This window comes from Schistocerca cancellata, chromosome 2, assembly GCF_023864275.1.
Source record: "Schistocerca cancellata isolate TAMUIC-IGC-003103 chromosome 2, iqSchCanc2.1, whole genome shotgun sequence".
NCBI classification, from domain to species: Eukaryota; Metazoa; Arthropoda; class Insecta; order Orthoptera; family Acrididae; genus Schistocerca; species Schistocerca cancellata.
The window spans coordinates 583,239,845-583,262,165 of NC_064627.1; the positions used below are offsets into that span (position 1 = coordinate 583,239,845).

A 22,321-nucleotide genomic window follows, 5' to 3' on the forward strand; every position below is an offset into this window, starting at 1 on the left:
ACACAGGGGCAGAACCAGCGTTCATCAGAAAACACAGCAGACCTCCAACCTGCCGTCGCTACAGGGCGCCTGACACGCGGCTATCCTTGAAGTAACCGATGTGTATGAGTTTATTGTGTCGCAGTGGTGCCACCTGCCGCTCAAACTGCTGCTACAGATGCCGTACGACGCGCCAGCGACACGTTGCCATCCCGAGCCCTGTCTCCTTGCGACCACACATTCTCACGATCACTGCTGCGAGCAATGACGTGCAGTGGCTACATTCCTGCCATGCCTTTCTCCAATATCGCAGAAGGAACATGCAGATTCTGGTAGTCCTATGACGCGACCTCGTTCAAACTCGGTGAGGTGCTCATAATGGCGTCTTTGACGCCTTAAAGCAGGGGCGGGCAAACGTTGCACGCGGCTCATGAGCGCACAGCGCTGCACGTGTGCTGCTCGCGTGCAATCGTCGAATGGGGCAGTGGCGACAGCCGGCGGGTTGCGGCAGTGTAGTACCAGGCTAAGCTGCGGACGTCGATGCGTAGCGACCACCACGTAGTGAACGTTGTATTTCAAGAACCGGAAAATGCAGAGTGAAACAAGGAAACGGAGAAGCGGAGATTTGCTATCTTTTAAAAAGTAACGGGAGAATGATTTTTTCTTTGTGCAAAAACGTGAAAATTCTAAATGTTTAATATGTGGCAGTATTCTCGCTGGACAGCGGAAGTTTAGTATTGAAGGCCATTATAACAAATTTCACAAGGACGAGTACAATTTATTGTCGGATTCTGAGCGGATGGGGAAATTGACTGAGCTAAAGAAGAGCGATCTGACGATACTAGATGAATCTATCGTAGTTGCTGTGGTCACGAGGGATCTGCGACATCCTTTCGTCATGTCTCTCTTCTAACTGATTTTATGGAGCACTGTTTTCAATTTTTCAGGACGACGATAATAATAGCCCAGCGGTAGGTGCAAGCTATAAGATTACGCTTAATATAGCGAGAGCCGGAAAACCATTTGCTGAATTAGTAAGTGTCGGTTAAGAGGAAACATCAGTGATGAAAATTTAAGTAACTATTTGCGTTTGTCTGTATGTAGAAATTTTGTTCCACTCCACCTGTGATAATTAAATAAAACGTATCGTAGGTAATAGGTACTCTTTCAAAACACATCTTTCAAGCACTCGTACTAACCTTATTTTGTTCCACTCCAACTGTGATAATTAAATAAAACGTATCGTAGGTAATAGGTACTCTTTCAAACCACGATATCTTTCAAGCACTCCTACTAATCTTATTCCTTCATTCAATAAAGCAAGCTAGGAAACAAAACGCATTGCAGGGGAAGGAGCGGACAGAAGGTATGGTGGGGAGGGGAGATAAGCGGGTGGCCAGCTTGCCCTGTGTGCACGCAGAACGACTGTTAACTGCACGCGTGCAAGTGCACCGCACACGTGCAGGATTCCTGCCCGCCCCTGCCTTAAAGGCTTTCTAGACTGACATCAACTCACCACGTCCAGTCTCAAAGGTAAGTAACGCTCACGACCGTTACAGCTCTATTTAAAGGAAACCTGATTTGCATCATAGTGGCACCACTAGTGCCACTCTTACGCGACGGGAGCTGTATCTGAACAGCCACCATGTTTCCAATGCAGAAACACGCCTACCAAATTTCATTTACGTCGCACAGCTCCTTCTCGGAGATGCGATTTCTTTCTGTCAGTGTATAAAGTGTAATGGTATATTTTTAAAAAATTCAAAAATGTCTCCACTACTGTAAGCAATGTGCATGTGTAGAATGCAGGATCAGCATGGCTGAAACTCATCCCTCCATTATAAATATTAAAGTTGGTTTACGTTGTCCGAATTTAAACCACACTCTGACTTATTTAGTTATTTCATAAAGGATTATTCATTGCTGCGAGGAACGTGAAGATGTAGCGTGATCCGCCAGCTTTTTCAGCAACTAGAAAAACTAGACTCGTTTAAAGTCCGACAGACGACTTACCTAATTCTGCGACCAGTTTGCAAAAACAGACAATGTCTGAAGGGATACCGCAATCACTGGTTATACAATGTTACTTATAATGCGTCTTGATTGCAAAAATGTTCATTCACATGACCGGTTTCCGTTCCTCTAGAACCATCTTCAGATCTGTGATTTCGGTTATCGGAGTAACCCGTCCACACAATGCAACCTTCACATCCTCCGTGACGTGTGACATTTTTGCAATCAAGATGGATAATAAGTAACATCAGTGACCAGTCTTGCTGCTTCCTCATATCCTAGAATATTGCTCAAGTCAGTGCGGCCTGTAGAAAGCAGAACTGACAGGGTATACTGAGCGAATACGGCCGGCCGCTCTAGCCGAGCGATTCTAGGCGCTTCAGCCTCAAACCGTGCTGCTGTTACGGTCGCAGGTTCGAATCCTGCCTTGGGCATGGATGTGTGTCATGTCCTTAGGTTAGTTAGGTTTAAGTAGTTCTAAGTCTAGGGGACTGATGACCTCAGATGTTAAGTCCCATAGTGTTCAGAGCCATTTGAACCATTTTTGAGCGTATACGAAGAAGGGAAATACAGATCTGTTGAACCCGTGTGTATTATATTTCCATAGTTTCTCTGGAAACCAAGGTATTAAATTCCCTTGCACAGCGCTTACTTGCTGCAGTTTTGCCTTGAAAATGGCAGTGTGTACTCCTGTCGAAATATCGGCAGTTGTCGATGACGTCACCCATCTGCTTTCTTAAAAGTTATTTGAACATTTTGTACGGCTAGAGATGTCAGATCACAAAAATATGTATATTGATTTTTTGTGTGTTTTGGGCAGGGAGCTTTCAGTGATAAACGGGCTGCGTTCTCCGTACTCTATCGTTTCAACGTCTTTCTTAGTGGAAAGAACTGAACAACTGGTTCGCTTAAAATGTTATACGCCCATTTCAAGGGAGGTCATTACGAATTCATTATTTTGTCAGGAATAAGTGTAGCAGAATTAAAGGAATATTCGGCAGAGTAATAACAACTGTACTAACTCTTTGGGTGACTAGTCCAGTTACAGTAGCGTAATTTATTTTTTTTTCTTTGTTTGTTTACAGGAGTGTGAGTGACAGCCTGGGACAGCAACGTGTACTGGCAGTGACGCTGACAGCCGTCTGGAAAAGTGAAACAGGCAGAAGTGTGTCTTCTGTCGCTAAAAACAAAATACTGTTATTAACAACCCAAGACAGAGAGCTGGATGTCCTTACAAAACATTGCGTAACTGTAGGAGTATCTCGCGCTGTTTAATTACTCCCACTCTTCAGTTCTCCAAGGTACAATTACCTTGCAGTTTGCAGTTTGCAGTTTGTAAAAGAGAGCAATTTTTGGCTTACTAGTTAAACCGTCGTTAAACAGTCGTCCCTGACTTTCATTCACACAACTGAGTAAAGCACATTGTACCAAATGACTTGGGCTGGTGGATATAAACCCATTAACTTACAAACTGCCATAATGTTGTTGTTCTTGGCATTAACGTCGCGCATATTCTACAGGTATCACCCATACTACAGTAGCCAAGCTATGCTTATATCAATAGCTGTATCTTGTGTCATGTGGCATGAATAAAGGCTTGTGCATACTATTAATCCGACAGGGAACACGCAGTATCGGAGCAAATACACAACAGATGTAACCATTATTTCCATTCTCTGTAAATTACAATGATTCTCTTCTTCCTACTTTATGACAGTCCCAGTCCCTCCCTCTCTCCCCTTTACCCCCCCCCCCCCCCTCGCCCTCCAGTAAGGTTTTCAGCGTTTGTTGAACTGTTTAGTGCTGTTCATTTCAGAGGTTATTCTACAATCAATTACAGACCAACGAACAGGTTGTATGTAACTCAGCTTGTATACGATATATGTACACAATGATATTAAAAATTTGACCTCTGTAAGTTACGTAATACCTTAATTAACTTCGATCCTTAGTTACAATGCACTACTTATTCTTTACACGCAGGAAATGTTCCTCAGTGGATAATTTTTCATCCTATATTTGCTAAACACAACGATTTATGATGAGTTGAATAACGCAGCGTAGTAATGGTCATCCGGAAACGGTAAAAACATGCAAATTGGTACAAAATAGTGGAGGCTGACTGGAGTAATTTGTGTTTCAATTACTTATTCAGCTACTACTGAAATATTTCATATACACACTGTAATAAATTAATATAAATTACATTGGACATTTTCCGAGCATCGTAGCCTCAAGCGGGTTAAGGGCGTATAGTTCAATGCATCAACGCTGTAGTTTGTGCTACCTAATGCTCCTGGCAGTTATTTGAACATTTTGTACGGCTAGAGATGTCAGGTCACAAAAATATGTATATTGATTTTTTGTGTGTTTTGGGGATGTACAGTTTTAGGGATTACGTGAGCTCGGTGACACCATGGTGCATTTCTAGATGAAGACGTTTTTTCTGTTGCCCTTTGTGATATAATTCTACTGGGTTCATCTCTCGCTCGCTGTGTCTATCTCTGTCTCTGCTCTCTCTTATAAATCAGATATCGATTGCGAGCGCTCGATCTACGCCTAATCGACTCCCTCGAAAGGCAGGCGGGCCGGTTGTTCATCGTAAATTAAAATTTTTGTAATAAAAGTTGATTATGGTGTGATAAACACTTTCAGCTGCAACATAAAACGGCTTGAAATTATACGCCTTTTTCCATTTCGATCTTTTTATTTATGTTTAATTTATCAACTTTCTACGTGTGATTCAGGTTTCGTATGTGGTTTCCCTTTTAGAAGTTATCCGAAGCATTACTAGTAACACAGAACTAACAAGCAAAGATATAATAACAACAATCTGTTTATTATTTTTACATATTTGTAGTGATTTTTGTTTGTGTGCTTTTAGCCATTCCATCAGCATGTCTGTATAATTTCATCAACTAATACACGATAAACATAATGTCCATGCGTACATAACCAGGCATCTGCGAAGGTACCCAGATGCTATTTCGATCCACTGGATCACTGGCTTTCAATGTAGCTGGAAATTGTACAAAGCATCACTTGATTCATTAGACATTTTGTAGTTATGACGTGGGGCTTGGTAGACGCCATAATTGGCTTCTTCCAGTCATCGTGAAATAAATAATATTTAGCGATCTTAGATGTAGAAGAAATTTCTTTCTATTGACTTGACAAATAACTCCCATCACATAACATGTGTAATCTAGGAGAATAGCAATGGTTAGTTATTCACCTAACTCATTATCGAAAGAACAGTGCAGGATCCCGCTTTGCTCCGAAAGCTCGTAAGTGAATTAATATTCCATTCACACAAGTAAACATACAATAAGTAATAATATAAGTAGGGATGAATGTAAGTGAAGATGAATAAGATGAAAGTTTCTGGTAATCTTTGCTTCCTATTTTCCTATTACAGCTTACGCGACGAAGGTCTCTAAGATGAGCAGGTTGTGAAGAACTTACGTTCTCAATTCTCAGCAGAAGCAGTGGAGACGAATTTCGTTCTTTTCTGTTGCGTGTTGCGGCTGCAGGTAACGTGCTTACCTGAAAAAAAAAGAAAGATGTGGTAATTGTTGGTGAGCAAAGAGCAACAAGTAGTTATTGTGTAGCGTAACACAAATCTAGAACAGTAGGCTGACATCACAGTTCGTTAATTGAAATTACACCTTGTTTGTAGAACAAGTTGACATCAAAATCCTTACATGCCTGGAATTATAATTTCGGTTCATCAATCGTAAAATTCTTAAATAATCTACGTATTCCATTCTTGTAGGAGATGGCTCTGACAGTACTAAGCTTGAAATAGCCGAACGGAGATTTAAATTACAAAGCTTACTGATAGGAGTACAGAAGAGAAGATGTGCATGACACTTATAGTTAGTCACCGCCACAGCAGTGGTACTATGATCTAAACCTAAATTAATGTCGTAGCCACGTGGGATGACAGACCTCACCAGACAGAACATTGTCGTGTTCGTGTTAATACTGTATAAAACGCTCAAGAACCTCAGTGAGAGATGTTATTTGCTTTGTAACTGTATCAGACCAGAACAAACAAAAATTTATAAAAAGCGTTTATATTTCCATGTATATCAATTTTCAGATCCTTCAGCCAGTGTAACAGCTAAGATTTTCGAAAGTGGCGATGATTCTAGAAATTACAAGTTATGCATACTTTCGAGATACTTGCTTGCGGTCCTGACCACGAGGCTTGGATTGCAACTTCAAAAAGAAGTCCCGCCACGTATAAACGCACACGTTCACGGACAGACCGTACCTGCTGTCAACAAGAACCCGAATCTCCTCTCGAGTCGTCCCTAGAACAGGCAAACCACAGGCAGTTGAGTGAGGCAAGACTGAAGGACAAAGACCGATCACTAAGAAAAAATAACATAGACTGCCTTTTGCCTATCTTTTCCTATCTTCTTATCCTTACCACTGACATGCTCATATGTCTGCAGCCTTTGGACCAGTGTTCACAGATTCGGTGGCAGGAAAAATTGAGAGGTTGACTCTCATGCTGTTCTCCGACATATCCAGGGGGGGGGGGGCGAGATGACGTCACTGGAAATCATCGCATTCACCACACAAGCTCATTGTATGGGAATACGCACTCTAAGTAACAGACGGCAAGAAAAGGTCCATGGGCACATACAGGACCTAGAAGGTGTGATTTATTACACTTCGAAGCCGTGTAATATGTAGCTTGCAATTTATGTACACCCTCAGTATTCAACTGCATTTCTTCCGAGTAACTTCCCCTCTTCTTAGTTACACTGTGAGCTTTGACATCCTCTGTTGCTATTTAGAAAGTCAGACCGCGTTGTCAAAGGTTCATATTCACTGTCTCAAGGATATATTTCAGGACATAAACCGTGTTCATAATCTTGCATGTCGACTCGTGTTGTTTCAAAAGGAGTGCCAGCGCTCAGAATCTATTACAATGTTTGATAGTAATATAATTTCGTAAATTGAATAGCAATTATATTATTAACTAGATATCAAAGGAGATGAACATAAATTTTATCAATAGCGTTAAATGTTTTAATAATCCCAGCTTTTCAATTATCTCTATTTATCTGTATAAATTGCAATGGGGTTCCCTGTAGAGATACTGATAAGCTACAGCATAACTCTATCAACAGTTTTAGGCTCGCTGTGTGATGGAATTAAACAGCACACGATACAACTGGCTTATGACAAAATCCGTTTAATAAACAGTCAGTCGAAACGTAATACAAACGAATTATACTTTAATTTTAATTTTATGGACAATCTTAAAATAAGCGTATATTATACTCTCGCAATGGCTGGAATGGCGAATTATTCTGGAAATTTACACATAGGATCACTCGGCGTTTCGTTAAGCCCTGCTGTGGAACTGAATTGTTCTCTCTGTCTCTTCATGTACACTCTATCATATATCAACTTCAAAACACAGAATACTCTCACAAATATGTCAGCTAGGTCTCTCGAACACTAACAATTCTTTTCAACTACGAGTAACTACTCTGATTGCTTTCTTTATAGGATCGTAACTTCGTTATAACGAAATTTCCTTTGTAGAGTTTACTTCGCTATTCACAAGAGAGAAGGAATGAAAAAATGGGGTCGAAAGAACTATAGGTATTCTTTTCATAAACTGTATTACAACGACTGTCAAAAAACTAGCAACTAAAAGAATATGTAGCGGCTTATTATTTTGATCGATTCTCTGTGCACGACCCCACTGCACTTTTCTCTGGTTGTATTTTAGAGAAAAACTACCGATTCTTAACTGGAGACAATAGAAATATCACAGATGTTCACAGAACGGCATCAGCCGATAATTCCAAAGTGACACAATCGAGTCACCGCTTGGAGCTGTGAATGGTACACAATCTTAAATGTACCTCAATAACTACGGAATTTAGTTTCGGAACAAAAATTTAACTGTGTTGTTACAGAGTATACATGACGTGTCTCTGACTTTAGTCACGTTGATCACATTCCTAGTAAGTAAGCAGAAAATTAAATGAAGCATGGGCAGCACTGTGGAAAGGTAGCGAGCCATTGTGGTTTCATGAACTGATAGTGTGATGATTTCATGTCCTCCAATTTATATGGCTCCTACAGGTTTAAAATTTATTTATTCTTTTATTTAATGTACAGCTGGAATTGCGATTCATTGAAGTCAATTTGGAGAATAAAGTCGATCAGATTCAGAGAGATTCTATTATAGTAGTAACTAATAAATTTAGTTAATTCAAGACATCAACAGAATGTGTCCCTAGTAATGAATGACAAAGTTTAAGGCCTGTGGCTTACACTGTGGTCTTAAGAACCCAAAGAATGATAGGGAGTACGGAGTATGTGTTCGGGTAGTGGTAGATGTCATGTTCCATCTTTTCTGTGTTATAAGCACCTTTATCCATGCCTTCCACGACGGTAAGCAAAGTATTGATTTATATGTCCTCAAAACAAAGTGGACAAACAGAATGTTTCACTAATAGTTCACGATTCGAAATTATAGTTTTAGTATGTGATGATGCCGGTAGGAGAAGAGCGGTTTTCTGTTGTTCTCTTACCTTTTATTTGCCGAAGTACTGAACAAATACGAATCGAGATTCAACTACGTACTTATTTACAATCCAGTGAAGAGCTCTTGATTAGAGGCGACTAGTGATATAAACTCTCATCAAGTTCGCATGTCGGTTTCTCCCCTATTAACACCGACTGAGACGGTGCATTTTGAAGAACATGGCTATTGGTTTATCGTCGTTCCCATTCTGCTATTATTCGTGATACGAGGTAATCGGAGCAAAACTTCACTATCTCGGTATTCTCAGACTTCATATCTAGCACATTTACCTGCGGTTTTAGAGCGGTATGAGAATGCAGTAAACGTCAGGGTTGTTAGGTGGCAGTGGAAGCCAGCTGTGGTGTGACGCAGGTTGAATTACGGGATAATAAGCCCACTTATAAAACCATTCTCTGATTACGCTGTCCCCCCCCCCCCCTGGTAACTGCTAAGCGAGTGTCATGACCTGTACTCGCACTCTGGAGAACCGGTATTCAAATGCCAGTCCCGTCACCCTCCACATTTAGCTGTCTTGACCCTTACCTAAATAACTTTAGGCGCATTGCGAGATGGTTTCTTTGACTGGTTCACTGGAAACCTCATTCCCCATTATTTTCCAAGTGAGAGAGCACTCCGTCCCATATGTCACCAATGTAGGAGAAATGATAACTGTAAGAGTCCTTCATTCCATTTTTATGCATCTTTGTTAACAATGCAGAATGGTTGTCAGGGAATCACTGATATAGAAAATATGTAAAATAGAATCAGTCTAGTCGTGTCACTTCAGTAGATTTTGCATGGATCGCGAAAGTTAGGCAACCTGTGCATACAACAGGTGCCTCCTGCGAAGGCAGCAACCCGCACACCACAGGTGAGAAACGCAGAGTTCTTTCCATGAAGAGGCCTGTAAAACTGACCGGAAGATTGAAAGTGTATGCTGGGCGGGGACTAGAATCTGAAACCTTATCTTTCGCAGCCAACCGAATGAGCAATCCAGGCTGTATTCATGAACCGCACTCACAGCTTGAATTCTGTCGTTCCTTCTCTCCGAGGTCCCATATACTTCACTGATGGTCACCCACTTTCCTTGATGGACTGTTATTGTAACAAAACAAATGGAAACGTAATCGAATAGTTTTTATTGTTAGTATCGAATCTGGCACAGTGCTCTAAACTGCTCAGATAGAACCTGTGTGTAATATGTACCACACTCTCCATTTTCATTAGTGAATAAGTTTTTAGTTTGTAACTAATCAGTTATTTTGCAGCACAAAGTTTTAGCATTGGTCTTATAAATGTAACAAATCGAAACTATAATAATATTGAAAATTGTATGCAAATAATATCTTCAGAAGTGATAAAATATTGACGGTTTGAAAAATCAGTTTCAATGTTTTGCATTCACGAGAGTCGGTTACAGGGTGCTGAGCAGTACGGAGCATACGGAACCCATATGATGAAAAATGTGGTATTGTAACACTCTATTTAACTGTCCTCTTATCTGATTTGCTATGGGCATCTTGAATATCTCATTGGATTGAAAAAGAGGTTCAGCCAGATAATACGGAGACATGAAGTACATGAGTCGAAGTATGCTCATACTTGCATTTCGGAGAACAAGCTACTTCATTACTACAAAGTCTCAGTATTGCGTAAGCTTCGTACTGCTTCCAAGACAAGCAATATCTTTGATTAGTAAACTACGCCAGTCAGTTGATTTGTATAAATTAGCAATAATACATGCACAATTCATTTTAAAACGTAAAACATGTATTTGTGTTAACGGATTTACCTAGTACAATAAATATTTCCTCTACTGCGGTAAGCTGCTTCAATGTTATAAGTCGTAGAGCAGAATACTGAACACGACAACAGTGTGAGAGAGAATAAAATTCACTAGTAATATTCATAGAACATTCAAACACATTTTGTGCATTCTACTGAAAGCTAAGCACCATTGCATGGCCGGCCGAGGTGGTCGTGCGGTTCTGGGCGCTACAGTCTGGAGCCGCGTGACCGCTACGGTCGCAGGTTCGAATCCTGCCTCGGGCATGGATGTGTGTGATGTCCTTAGGTTAGTTAGGTTTAAGTAGTTCTACGTTCTAGGGGACAGATGACCACAGCAGTTAAGTCCTATAGTGCTCAGAGCCATTTGAACCATTTGAACCATTGCATGAGAAGTCTGACTGAGGTTCTCAGGCTTTGTAATCCCTATGACTGTGGGAGTATGAATGTAACCACGCTGACATCATGACTTAACTAGATGACCCGTATTTCTTTCTGTTATCAGTTGTGTTCCATTAACCATGTGGTTTATACTCAAGTGTTTACAGCAGCGTCGCTTGAATTTAACTGTTAATGTTGATTAAATGAAGTATGTCATGCATCATTCCTCGTGAAAGGTTTTTTCTTTATGTTATCCCAGATGTGCTAGTGGTGATGTTCCTCAGGCAGTTCTGTGATATGGTGCTCGGAGGGGATGTTAGATGCTCTGATTCGATATTTGTTCATAGCCAAAGTGGCTTAGCACTGTATCTAAACTGCTTGTAAATTATGTTGTGTTTCTGCTGCATTGCAATTTGGCGAATTCAATTATTCACAACTTTTTCCTGGTACTAGCAATTCCACCACGTGTATTTGCCTCTATATATGAATCTTTAGACTTGATTTCTTGGGGAAGGGTTTTTCTTACACTTACGTTTGCATTGACTCATGAGTAGCAATACACAAATCAGGCCTATAGGCAGCGTTTTGTCATGCTCTGAAGCTGTGTGCCATGTGCTTACAGTTCATTCACGTTCGGTATTCACTTATATAACTTCCCAGTAACTTCTCCCTTTTTGTTGCAATTTATGAAAGCTTTACCATCTCCTGTTGCTATTCAGAAAGTCAGATCGCATTATCAATGCTCCGTATTCACTGTCTACGGAATATAATCCAGGCCATAAATTGTGTTCGTAATCTTGCGCCATCACTTCTGTATAATTTCAAAACGAGTGGCAACTGACAGATTCTATTACAATGTTTGATATTAATCTCTGTAAACTGAATATCAAAATTAGTAGATTATCAGACTATATCATTGCTCTCTTTCTCTGGTACCACGCCGTCAGCCAATTTATTTTGTGCACACTGTACATTAATTTGTGAACTTACTAACAAATATTTGTTCCAGGCACATAAAAGCCAAGAGGATTAAAAAGACGGTAACACACACGAAGAAAAACTGAGACATAACTAATAGGTAGGCTGCCTATGAAAACTATGCGTGCGGGGCACCTCCGTGGTGTAGATTACTAGATAGCGTCCGGAGGTTCATGGTACAAAACTTAGATTTCTGGACCGTGTAATCTGGATTCGGCCACAGAGGCCAATTAAGAAGTTTAATAAAGAGCGCAACTGACAAACCTCAGAAGTGGCGTTGCGTCGAATCGAATCGATTGGCTTGTAGTTGGCTAGGAACGTCAAGCCGCTTATTTTCCAGTGTTTTGGCTGAAAAGTAATGCCCCCGTATTTTTTATGTGAAAACTCTTAAAACCTTTTAAATAAAGCAAAATTTATTAACAATCTACATTTCTATTTCACAACATAGTCACGCTGGCGACAGACACATTTCTTTCAACGAGAGACCAGTTAGTTATTACCGGCACTGCAGAATGTTTGATTTTGTTGACGAGCCAGAACCGTGCCTCTACTTGCACCGCATCATCAGTGTCAAAGTGAAGATCAGAGAAGTGTCCTTTAAGTTTTCGAAAAAGGTGAAAATCGGATGGGGCCATATATGGAGGATGATTAATGACGGTGACCCCAAAGCGTCCGATTGTTGCAGACGTTCGAGAGCTCACGTATGGTCTGGCATTGTCAGCTGAAGGGGAATATGCTCCATGTGTGGACAAACTCTTCGATTTTGTGCTTATTCCATTGCAGCACCTACGTAGTTGCTTCATACACTGCCATGTTACACGCTACAATTTGCTATGTCTATTATAGTTTTCAAGCGGTGCACAGGTTGGTGCTCTTGAAATTACTCGTTGAAATAAGATGTGCTGTTAGAACTTGCCCGATGAAACACTTTAGGCTTTTTGCAAGCGGTACTGTAGCTGCTGGAAGATAGTGCCTCATACACTGGAAACAGCACTGCGGCGTAGCGGTGGAACATTTATAAGCGGTCACCGCGTCATGCCAGAGAAGGACGTGTTTTTGCCTTTAATAGCGGATGCGCGCAGCCCACATCTGCAGAGACAGATGACTCACGGCGCAGGATCTTGCGAAACACCGAGCACGTCCTTGTCACTGCTTCCCTACGTCAGAAACACCGCCCTAAGCAACTTGTCTTCCACACTCCACTAACTTTGTCCGCGGTTCTCTGAGCTGCAGAGAATTGTGCGCAAGCGTAATAATCGATATATTGCACGAATACCTTAAACGAGATACAATGAAGTCTGAACAGCAGGAATATAATTTATGTTTCTAGAGTCGGAGAGGATGGCGCACAGTAATATTAATCGTGTTTTTAAATATACAGTTTGGGATCGTTCTCAATATCTGCTGGTGGCAAAACATACATAGTTGGAACCGATAATTAGAGACAAATGTTAATAAAGAAACTATGCAGACAATCCGTTCATTACTGTCGTTAGAGAAACAATATCTATACGTTGGCTTAGTAAATGGGTTAACAGCAGTCACTGATAATAGATTTCCCTGCTCATTTATTACTGGGGATTTTTGGAGAGTACTTTCCTACTTCACCAAACATTATAAGACTTGCTTTCGATTACCTTGCAGGTTTTCGTGAAACTTCACAACCACAATCGATGTAAAAGAAATGCTGCAACAACACCTTTTTTGAGGGCGTTGCATTTCTTGACTGTTCGGTAACATGTCAGAATTAATAAAACTGGACCACAGTTAGGGGCCACAAAGACGAGACATGCAAAGAAAGTCCTTTGTTTATACTGTCATAAAAACTGGATGTTATAAATGTGAGGGCCAGTTAAAGGAAAACGAGTAAGACTGAAATAAAGGAAGTAAAATACTTATTATTTCAGAAGCAATCACCGTAACTGTCAATACATCCATCTTCGCGCGGCTACGCCGCGCGGGTTCAGGCACCTTGCCACGGTTCGCGCGGCTGCCCCCATTAGAGGTTGGAGTCGTCCCTAGGGCATGTGTGTGTGTGTGTGTGTGTGTGTGTGTGTGTGTGTATGTAGCAGTTTGGTCTCATAGGAACACAATTACCAAAAATACATTCATCCCACCCTGAGGCGAAACGGTCAATGCCTTCATGGAAAAATGTTTACGGTTGCCTACGGAACCATGATTGTACCCATGAATGGAACATTTCATCCGAAGCACATCAACGGCCAGGAATGCCTTTCTTAAGGGCTCCAAGAATATGGTAATCGCATGAGGAGAAAGCGCTATTGTATGCAGGATGTGTAACGACTTCGCAGCTAAACTTCTGCAGCGTAGTGGAAACAATCTTCGCAGTATGTGGGCGGGCGCACAAAATTCTTCTAGGAAGTCTTTTACTGAGTTTACACAAAACAAACAATAAAGAGAAGTAGGTTTATTTTTCAGTGTAGCCAGTGATATTATTGCTCCTTTGTTATTATTTTAGCTTAATTTATTGCTAACCTTGCTCGAGTGGTTGCAATTGCTACTGATCTTCAAATGAGTGTGCTACTATTTCAAGATGATATACTGCACCATCTCATTCCGGCATATTAATTTGGAATATCTACTGCAGTTATCAAAAATAGTAATGACTGCAAAACGTACACATGAAATCCATAGATCAGATTTCTGCTGCTTCAAAATCAGATTTTCGAGTCCTACGTTAAATGAGAGCTTAAACCGAATGAAAAAGTGTCAACTTTCAATATGCAAATAGCTACTTTCACAAGCGTTTTCAATATCACAATGGGATCTGACTGGAATTATGCACGGTACAATGATAATTAGTAGTTGTGTCAATATGAACGATGTTGTAGGCAAAAAACATCACAGTGACTGAAGATATGAGACGCAAAACCGACTTTGACAACTGACATCTCTCGATAGGAAATACCTCAGGAGCACCGCGTCCGCTGTGCTAGGTCCGGCGAGTTGCAGTAGCCCATAGTCTGTAGAAACAGTCGGCAGAGACTCGCCTGCGTGCGAGCGCTGCGTGGCCCTTCTAGAACTGAGCGGTGTGGGGCCTCGTGCTCTCCTTCGCCTGACTCAGCGTGTGGGGGGGCGGCTCCCGTCATCACATGGCCGCGGCTGGCGCTTCCACGACCACAGCCAGTGCGCCCCAAACCCATTACGCTTGATGACTACACGGAACGTACAAAGATGAAGACCATTCCATTCGCTATAAGGACAACTACGTTACGAATCTTTCGTGACAGCTTATATTTCTGTTCCACTGGCGATGTCATCGTCGTATCAAATGTTCCGGAACAGGTTAAAAACCTATGCTGAAGTTAAAAAGAACGTTCCTTTCCTGCCTCTGCGGTCAGTGCCTCTCTAATTTGCGATAAATTACAGTTCTCTGTTTCAGTCTCTTATTAGGCTGCCATAGCATCCTTTATGATACGATGCATTGACAGGTTATATTTCAAACACATTCTCCCTCTCTCTCTCTCTCTCTCTCTCTCTCTCTCTCTCACACACACACACACGCACGCGCACATTAGTTCAGTACTCGTTGTTGCTGGGGTGTTTTTTTATTCCAATACATCTATTAGTCCACCTTCTCCTTTACCTGTCCATCTCCTACTATAATCCCTCTCTGTTCAACTTGTGTAATCCCTTTTCTGCCTATCTGCTCCTTCCCTCTTTCTGTCCGTCCCCTCTCCTCTCCCCCTTGTCCACCTGCTACTTCCCCATCTTTCCATCTCTTCCTTCCATTCTAATTCCATCTTCTCCTCCTCCCTCTCTTTGTCCATTTTCCCTTCATCCGCTCTCTGTCCTCCTCGGTCTCCCTCCTCACTCTATCAATCTCTTCCTCTTCTTGTCCAAGCAGTAACTAATATGTGTTCGAAATTTGGCTGAAATCGTTCCAGGGGGTTTAGGATGAACTTTTAAGTGGTGAATTTGCCCGCGTAGGCCCAATTCATACATGGTTCACAGATATTAATATAGTTCAAACATATCTGTACACAGAATCCTCATGCATATCTAGCGAATTTCGCCACACACGTTCATTTTCACGCATCTTTATGTTTTTGACGTCGTACACCTCAGCTATGTGTCGTACTATGATCTAATTTTGCAGATATATTTAATCATACATATATATGAATACTGTCTGCAAAATGTGTATTGAATGGAGTTAGTAGAAAAGGTGTAATAAGTTAAAACGTCATATGTCATGCTGCAGTTTTGCACGCATCTCAATATTTGACGTCGTATCTCCTAAGTACAGCGATATAATTTTGGAAGTACATTCAATGTTATATGTGAATACTGTCTGCCAAATATATTGTCAGTACACTTAGCAATACATAAGTAATAAATTAAAAGGACATGCGGGATGCGGCAGTTTTACTTATCAACAGTGAAAATTTAATAAGCGATAGACTTTTTTCCTTTCATAACTTTGTGGGGGCTGTGAGGAAGAAAAAGTTTCTTGAAGGTTTGCAATTATGTGCAAAGTTTGTTGGAAGTCACTAAGTGCTCCTATTATCAAATACTGTATGAATCAATTTTGCAAATTGGCACATCATGAGCTGCACTACTTTTCCACCCCCACCCCATCCATTTGATAGGTACGTCGTTCTTATCCCCATAGCGATTCCATACAGGAAGTAAGTGACAAGTGTGCAAAATTTGATTGAAATCGGTCCTTTGGTTTAGGGGGCGGAACATAGATACATACATACGTATTTACATATTTCTACTTATCTAATATGTTTGGATGTGGATGTCAGACTGTCGTAACTGCGTCTGGGTGGTCTAATCCTGTCAGTATAGACTGACGGTTTTGCAACCACGCGTCCACACTTCAATACCTGATCTGCTGCCCACGGGAAAATTAACATTAACGGCTGGCTTGTGCCACTAGTACTTGGCGGTACTAACCAACCTAAAAGCAAACTACTCGTAATTTCTATAATTATTAGTCTGTAAATGAAGTAAATACCGATGTAATGTCGTTCAGTAAACTTTCCACAATCGTCATCCACTCACTCGGAGGCAACAGCTGGATTTCTTACAAAGTAACAGTACAAAAATGTCTGTTATAGAATTTCGTCTTGTGCATATTTGGGGTAGAAAACTGACGTCGAAGCAAGGCAATTTAGCAGCACTGTACTCGCATGTCCGACATGAAACTGCATTCAATACAGGAAATACAGCCACGGTGCCCTACCAAGCCAGTGGGTTGTGTCTTACGTTAGAATACTTGAGTTAACGAGTTCGCCTCCGAGTCTGTGTGTATTTTTTTAAAATTTTAGTCTGCTGTAGCATACAGTGTTTATTAAACGACATACAAATACATTTTTAATGCTAACAACTATTGGTGAGGCATGTCAGAAATAGTCATTAAGAGTAATATTGCGATAAAAATAAATTAGATGTCGTAGCACAGAAATAATGACTAAACTGGTAAATGTTGAGATGTTAAACATATTTAGTACTAGTGCATTCAGAAAGAACGTTTAGTTGCAAAATTTTGAATACGCTATCTATAACAGCGCTTCTTCCACAAAACATACATAGTCTTCAGAGTAGCTGCTCAAATAGAGCCTCCTGTATCAACAAGCATTTAGCGACACCTTACATCACGTTTCTTTGAACTCTTCACTTAAAAGTGAAATAATGGAAAGATTTTACTCTCATTTCTGTGTTAGTACTAAATTATTGTATGTCTTTTGTATAACTCCTGCGGTGACTGGTGTATAGCAATTATGAAGCCAGATACCATATCATACAGTCCAAAATTACGAAATAAAGTATATATAATTATATCCGGAATCCAAATCACGAACTGGACTATTCCAACGCAAAACATTACCTGCTACGCCAACTGCGCAGCATAGCTATACAATACTAAATGAAGATATTTATCGTACGTGTGATTACAATACTGCCGAACTGCCTGTCTTTCATGTAAGCTTTCTACCGAAAACATGCACGGGACGATATTTTATAAGAGACATTTTTCTACTCTTAACAAACAAGAAATCTTACTGTGGTGCCCGAGCGTGTGAATTTGGTTCACCGAGTATTCTATAATCAAACATCAAGAAGATCTTTGTTCCCGGTGAAATAACGCGCAATTTATACAGACGTTTCTTTAAAAATCGTGTAATCCTTTGAGGGATGATGAACAATGGGCCATGATATCAAGCAGTTCATCCTGGTATCTCATGACTGTAACAACAATGAAATGTAGTTGACTGTGATACATATGTGGACGACCGTTTAGTACAGGGGACAAAGCAGCTCGTCGCAGAGATTTCAAGCTATAAGGAGAGACCTAGACCCCTGCCTAATTTTAGGTGGCACTGGGAAACATATTTGTGCAACACAGGCGTATACAATCATTTTGTAGACGAAGCTTCTTCCTCGGCCGCGTTAGCTTCCTGATAAGAAAGAGGAAATGTGGTTCTACCTTGAGCAAACACAGTTTTCTTGTTTTTACTACCAATAACGTTTAGGGCAAATTTGTCCATCTTCAGAGTGTTTTATGTATTGTCTTATTATTTCATATTGGTGGTCACAAATATGTCTCCTATTTGCAGCAGTGCTACTGTGAGGTCTGCAGTTAATCACAGGACACTCTAGAGGTTGAGAGAATGCAACCTTAAACTTCCACCATCAACTATTCCTGACTAGAAGAGGAACCTTACATATCAACAGTAGCTTTCAAGCCAGTGTGTAAGCCTTATCCACAGTATGAGCAGTCGTACTGCCATGTGAGACATCAGACCCTATACTGACGTTGTGCCACTACCAAAAGACATCAAAGACAGTGACACGGCAGGTGTTGCACACTACCTACGACCCGTTTCACGAATACCTCCTATCGGCATCACTGTGTGAGGAGTCACAGTGTTGTTATTTACAACCTACAGTAGCTCAGTTGAATTGTACCTTGTGGTGTGGTGTTGAGAACGGCATGATTTTGTGGTCAAGTTCGACTTCTCCTTTAAGATTGGGCTTCGTTCATAAAGTAAGCTAATTTTCGTAATTTAATGCCAGGATAGTACAAACTAATCCAGTCACATGACCGTCTCATTTTGTTGCAAATTCCTCCAGGAGCGGTATGCACAAGTACCGCAGTTCACTGATTTCTCTAGCTTTGTCTTTGCCGAGCGCGAGTCTATGCGAATATTATTCTGTCTCTGGTATACAGCTCGCAGTCTAAGCACTTGTATCATTGTGTTTTCATTTTGTAATATCTGTTCTCATTTAATGCTTTTGGTGCTTCAGCAATAGTGAAACCAATCACGAAAATCGTAATCGATGTGTAAGTAGCATTCATGTTCGGCGCATCAGAGGCTGCCGGGTAGAGAGAATTAATTGGGGAACTGGCGGGAAACGGACGGCAGCGTGTTCCCAGCGCATGGCGTCGGCCCATAAACCGATGGCAGAGATGGGTTTTATGATCCGGTTCTCTTGGAGGCATTAGGGAGGAAGTGAACTTTCCTGATAAAATCCTAGCAGGAAGTTAGTGGGATGTTAGTATTAAATTGAAGGCAAATTTTTCACATTGTAATTGTATTTTTAACAAAACTTCATTCAAATAGTTTTTTAGTATTGATACATCATAGATAACTATACCGAGTTATTTTTTTCCACCGTGTACAAACTCTACAGATTGATCGATGAAATGATAAGGAAGACAATAGGTCTACTGAACTTATGTCCGGGAATGCATGGTTTCCATGCTAGAGACCATTTATTCAGTCATACTTTGTCACAGAGACTGCGGTCTAATAGACGTTGTGCCATTCAGCAACAGCTGCAGTATGCATGGCTTCCGCCTAGAGAGTGATACTGTGTCTCATACGTCATGCTCTAGCGCCCTCTACTGCCTTAGTGCAGGCCGGAGTGGCCGTGCGGTTCTAGGCGCTACAGTCTGAAACCGCGTGACCGCTACGGTCGCAGGTTCGAATTCTGCCTCGGGCAAGGATATGTGTAATGTCCTTAGGTTAGTTAGGTTTAAGTAGTTTTAAGTTCTAGGGGACTGATGACCATAGCAGTTAAGTCCCATAGTGCTCAGAGCCATTGGAACCATTTCTACTACCATAGTAATTAGTAATGTGTTTTGTCCGATTCACTTCTCTTGCTGACTCGCTATGTACTGGATATGATACAGGATTGTATACAATGGTTCCGCATTCGAATCGAGAGCTTGCCGACATGTTTCTTTACTAACAGCGTGGCGTTTGATCAATGTCAATATTGTTAGTCGACGCATCGATGCGAACCAAGCAGATGCCTTTCTCTGCTTGCTTAGTGCAGTTAAAAGTCTGATGACGCCGACATTGACGTTTTTAGAGACGGAGTAAAAATTCAGGTGGAGAACGATGGAACAAGAAACTGACATCGCGCTTTTGTAGGAACCATCCCATCGTTCATATAAAGAAGTGAAGCCTGGAAGAAAATGAAAAGAAGTAGCAAATTTTTTTGTTTCATTTAAACGAATTGACTCTTGTGAACATTTTGGTGTTTTATTGGGAGGAAGCGGTTTCTTGTTGGTTTTACCGTATATCTATTATACAGATCCGTTATCAGTTTCCTTCCTCCGAATTTCGGTGACTCCTTCGACAAGGCATATTTTCGAAACTATTGTCCTAGAAATGATTGGTTGATAGTCTAATTAGATAACGAATGGATCTTATCAGAGTAATAATACAAAGCTGCTGTTTAACTTTTTTTTAAATTTCACGTTGTAATTGATATATGCATAAAAGTTTCTGAAATTTATGGATACTAAGTTCCTTGTTACTTCAATCAATGGAATTAAGATCACTGGCAGACACAATAAGGTGCACTATACATTGTTTTTGCAGTTTTACCGTCATACCAATGTCTGACCCAGTTTCATTGTTTCTCTTAATTTTATTATGGATAGCCTATCCTAATTAATCTTTAGTTCAGAAAGTTGTTTCTTTGATTGGCGACGCGTGTTCCGTAGAACCTACATTATAGTGGTTTCAGTTACAGCAACAAGTAGATGTTTTGGGTGTTTTGTCATAACAATAATGACAAAACTATTCGGATACCATATACTATATGTAAATAAAGTAAATGTAACCGCAAAACAGAAAATTTTTGTTGCACATGCGGATACATGATGGCAACAGCGATAAATAATATCCAGAACGATACACAAAGTCTTAAAAAGCTATGGCAGACCTACATCGAAGCGAAACGTTGACTGTGACATCTAAATATAGGCGCAGAGCTCAAACAAGTCTGAATGTGATTTCTTAACGAGGCGGAAAGCGTGTCATCCTTAGAGCACCTAACAAATGGAGGAGTGACAGTCTCAAAGCGCACAGTTTTCTTCAGATATTTCGGTAATTTTAATCTGTCTGCTCAGAGAGAGCACTGATAGTTATATGTTTTCTTCCAAACGCACACGCAAAGCCATGGATCTATACTTTTAAATGTACGTTCAAGAAGTTTTATTTTATGCTTACATAAGCTGTAGAAATTTAACAAAAGTGTAGCCGATGGCTAAATGAATAAATGAAAGCTTCCGTATTAATGTAAAATCCGTCCTTGTACATCAGAAGCATAATGAAATTGTAGTTAATAGACGTTATGAATTTTTAAATCTACATACATACTCCGGAAGTCAGCAAATGGTACATGGCGGATGTTACCTTGCACCTCTAATAGACGCATCAAAAAATGTTTTGCATCACCTCGGCTCCGAGAGTTCCGGAACCTGTACAGAAAACTGGAATAGAGATCAACATAAACATCATTTTCGCCCTTTTTATTGCACATGAAAACCACACATTGCATGTTGTACCACCATACAGCGAGACCTTCAGAGATGGTGGTCCAGATTGCTGTACACACCGGTACCACTGATACCCAGTAGCACGTCCTCTTGCATTGATGCATGCCTGTATTCGCCGTGGCATACTATCCACAAGTTCATCAAGGCACTGTTGGTTCAGATTGTCCCACTCCTCAACGGCGATTCGGCGTAGATCCCTAAGAGTGGTTGGTAGGCCATACCGTCCATAAACAGCTCTTTTATATCTATCCCAGGCATGTTCAATAGGGCTCATGTCTGGAGAACATGCTGACAAGTCTAGTGGAGCGATGTCGTTATCCTGAAGGAAGTCATTCTCAAGATGTGCACGATGGGGGCGCGAATTGTAGTCCCCGAATAAGAATGCCTCGCCAATACGCTGCCAATATGGTTGCACTATCGGTCGTAGGATGCCATTCATGTATCATACAGCCGTTACGGTGCCTTCCGTGACAAGACAGCGTGTTTAAGGCGTTCAGCCTGACCGGGTTGCCTCCAAACACGTCTCCGACGATTGGCTGTCTGAAGTCATATGCGACACTCAACGGTGAAGAGAACGTGATGCCAATCCTGAGCGGTCCATTCACCTTGTTGTTGAGCGCATCTGTACCGCACTGCATGGTGTTGTGGTTGAAAAGATGGACCTCGCCATGGACGTCGGGAATGAAGTTGCGCATCATGCAACGTATGGCGCACAATTTGAGTCGTAACACGACGTCCTGTGGCTGCACGGAAAGCGTTATTCAACACCTTGGCGTTGCTGTCAGGGTTCCTCC

At 41.1% G+C, this 22,321-nt stretch overlaps 1 protein-coding gene across 6 annotated transcripts in view; it reads right to left on the reverse strand.

Annotated features, from left to right (window-relative positions):
• LOC126162199 (schwannomin-interacting protein 1 homolog) overlaps positions 1-22,321 on the reverse strand; it is a 1,363,715-nt gene that overhangs the window by 782,135 nt on the left and 559,259 nt on the right. The window contains exon 1 of one of the 6 annotated variants that reach the window (XM_049918534.1): positions 14,628-14,743. The exons of the other annotated variants lie outside the window; for them this stretch is intronic. The gene's annotated coding sequence lies outside the window, so the exon portion shown is untranslated. Of the gene's footprint in view, positions 1-14,627; positions 14,744-22,321 lie in introns of those variants that run through there. 6 annotated transcript variants of the gene reach the window in all.